The sequence below is a fragment of the Suricata suricatta genome, chromosome 14 (genome assembly GCF_006229205.1).
Source record: "Suricata suricatta isolate VVHF042 chromosome 14, meerkat_22Aug2017_6uvM2_HiC, whole genome shotgun sequence".
In the NCBI taxonomy this organism is placed as follows: domain Eukaryota; kingdom Metazoa; phylum Chordata; class Mammalia; order Carnivora; family Herpestidae; genus Suricata; species Suricata suricatta.
In genome coordinates, this window is record NC_043713.1 from 60,462,511 (window position 1) to 60,465,699 (window position 3,189).

Below are 3,189 nucleotides of genomic sequence, written 5' to 3' on the forward strand. Positions count from 1 at the left end.
ACTCAGGATTGGAGGGAATAAAGCCACCAAGGAAGGTTATGACTTACCTCTTCAGAGTGCTGTTAGTCTTGTTCCATCTTTCTTTTGCGTTTGATTATTACAAAGGAGAAATCTGGAGGAAAAAAAGTGTTTTTTAAAATGTTTATTTATTTATTTTGAGAAAGAGAGAGGGTGCACAAGCAGGGAAGAAGCAGAAGAAGAGGGAGTGAGAATCCCAAGCAGGCTCTGCACTGTCACCATGGAGCCTGACTTGGGGCCCAATCCCATGAACCATGAGATAATGACCTGAGCTGAAATCAAGAGTTGGACACTTAACTAAGCCACCCAGGGACTCCAACAAGTGTTTTTTTTTAATAAGTCATTTTTGGGGTGCCCGGGTGGCTCAATTGGTTAAGCATCCGACTTTGGCTCAGGTCAAGATCTCACAGTTCATGGGGGTGAGCCCTGCGTTGGACTCTGTGCTGACAGCTCAGAGCCTGGAGCCTGTCTTTGAATTCTGTGTCTCCCTCTCTCTCTGACCCTCCTCTGCTCATGCTGTCTCTCTCTCTTTCTCTCTCTCTCTCTCTCTCTCTCAAAAATAAATAAAACATTTTTTAAAACTTTTTTTTAATGTTTTATTTATTTTTGATACAGAGAGACACAGAGCATGAGAGAGGGAGGGGCAGAGAGAGAAGGAGACACAGAATCTGAAGCAGGCTCCAGGCTCCGAGCTGGCTGTCAGCACAGAGCCCGACGCGGGGCTCGAACCCACGAACGTGAGATCTGACCTGAGCCGAAGCCGGAGGCTCAACCGACTGAGCCACCCAGGCGCCCCAATAAAACATTTTTAAAAACAAATAATTTTGTTTTCCTTATTGGAGACTGTGTTTGTTTTTTATCTCTGAAATTTAAGAATTTTTCCAGATTGCGTCTTGAAGTTGGTTAATACTTATTAATTTTTCTGGATCCCAGTGAATTCACTCAATTTGCCACTTGCACCTCAGATGTTTTTAGACCTAAGGAAAGTTGTATTATAATTTAAATTACCTCCTGTAATTAATTTGCTCTGTCTTCTCTTGAGGGATTCCTATAGCTTGATGTTCTCCTACTCATTTTTTCTTTCTTAAAAAATTCCATCACTTTGAGTTTTTCTCATGTTTATCTTCTGTATTGCTGATTTGCTCTTCTGCATTGTCAAATCTTCTTTTTATTGCACTGACTATTGAATTTTACTTTGGTTACTATGGTTTTCATTTCACAGTACTCTCCATTTATCTTGGCTTTTTCTTTACATATATATTTTTAATGTTAATTTTTTAAAGTTTATTTATTTATTTTGAGAGAAAGAGAGAGAGACTGAGTGTGGGAGGAGCAGAGAGAGAGAGAGAGACAGACAGAGACAGAGAGAGAATCCCAAGCAGGCTGTTTGCCATCAGCGCAGAGCCTGATCCAAGGCTTGATCTCACAACAAAGTCATCATGACCTGAGCTGAAATCAAGAGTCAGTTGCTTAACCAACTGAGCCACCCAGGAGCCCCTACTGGCCTGTTCTCTAAAAGATGCAGTCTTCTCTTAATAAAGAGTAAAAGTGAGGTGTATTCTAAAACTGGGTTCTGCTTAGTGGACTAAGTATATTTCAAGGAGTAATTTTTGGCTCCGGCACTTTCTTTTTTTCTTTTTTTAAAGTTTTTGAGAGAGAGACAGAGAGGAGAAGGGCAGAGAGAGACAGAGAGAGAGGGACAGAGATTCCATGTGGGCCCTGTGCTGACAGCAGTGAGCCCAAGATGGGGCTAGAACTCACAAACCGAGAGATCATGACCTGAGCTGGTAAGACACTCATCCAACTGAGCCCTCCAGGTGCCCCTTTGGCACTTTATTTTTTATTTCATGTGCCACATATTTATTTCCCTACAAGATTTTTAAAGAGCTTGCCTATTCACCTTTGAGACTGACTACCTGAAATTTGCTGCTGTATAGAAGTCTGGAGTTGAGGGCTTTCAAGATCAGTGTTGGACAACTGGCACCGAGGATCTTACATCCTTATTCCCTCCCTCTCCACAAAGGGCCTGGGAAATAGCTTAGAAGACGTGGCTGTGTCATTTGTTTCATTGTCTTAGCTATTCTTGGTATCCACTTGCTTTAGGATTCTGATTTTTATTTTTCAGCCTCTGGTGTTTGTGAGTACTTCAGGGCCTCAGTTTGTCTCGTTTTCTCTGGATCTTAATGTTTGGGTTTTAGCATTTCCATCCTTGTTTCAGCATGTCCTAAAGCTTCTGTCGCTATCTGGGTCTCAGTCTGAATCTCAAGGTCTTTCTCCATTACCCTCTAACCCTTTGCTCTATATTTCTTCATAGTACTCATTACAACTTGAGGTTCTTTTTTTTTTTTAACTTCTCTTTTCTTTCTTTCTTATTTACCTATTTATCTCCTCTCTCTACAATGTTGATGCCCAGGAACAATGTGGATGCTCAACATTGAACAAACCTGTCTGATTAGCGGCTCCCGAGTCTCTCGCTTTAGTCTCCACCTTAGCTTTTCACACTTTCTCAGTATGCAAATATCTTTTGTGGTCTCGGTCAAGCCTTTCGGTTTCTCTCATTGTCTCAAAGGCTTCTAAGTTTGTGTGTGGACCACCGACTTGCGCAGGCCTACTGCAGGCCTGTGGCCGGTGTGTGCTGTGTTGGCGTCCCAGGTCGTTCCCTGACTCAGTCAGTACCCCGCTCCGGGGCTTTCCCTGCCCCGATAGTCTCTACGGCTTAGCGATATACACCCCAATCCTACGCCTCAGTATCCTTTTGCATCTCCAGAGCTGCCTCCCGCGCCAACTCCCCCGCGAACACACGTGACCACGCAGGGCGGTGACTCTGCCGCCACCGCAGCGCTCCGCCCAGACCTCGCCGCTTCCGCTGGCCAGTGCAGCCCCGCCCCCAAGCGGGAGGAGCCAATCCGCGTGCACGCTTCTTGGTTCCGCCCCGACGCCCTCCTCGGCGCGCGCCCCTCCCTCCGCCCGCCGGCCCGCCCGTCAGTCAGGCAGACAGGCAGTTGGTCCGAGTGGCCGTGAGCTCTCCAGCTCTTCTTAATTGTGTCCTCCTTGCTCTTTCCCGGTTAGCGTCAGCAGCTGCACCCGCAGCGGCGCGGTCCCTCTTGGAGGCGCGGCGTGGGCCGAGCGGCGGCCGCGGAGCGTCGAGCCCTTCGCGGCGGAGGCGGCGGC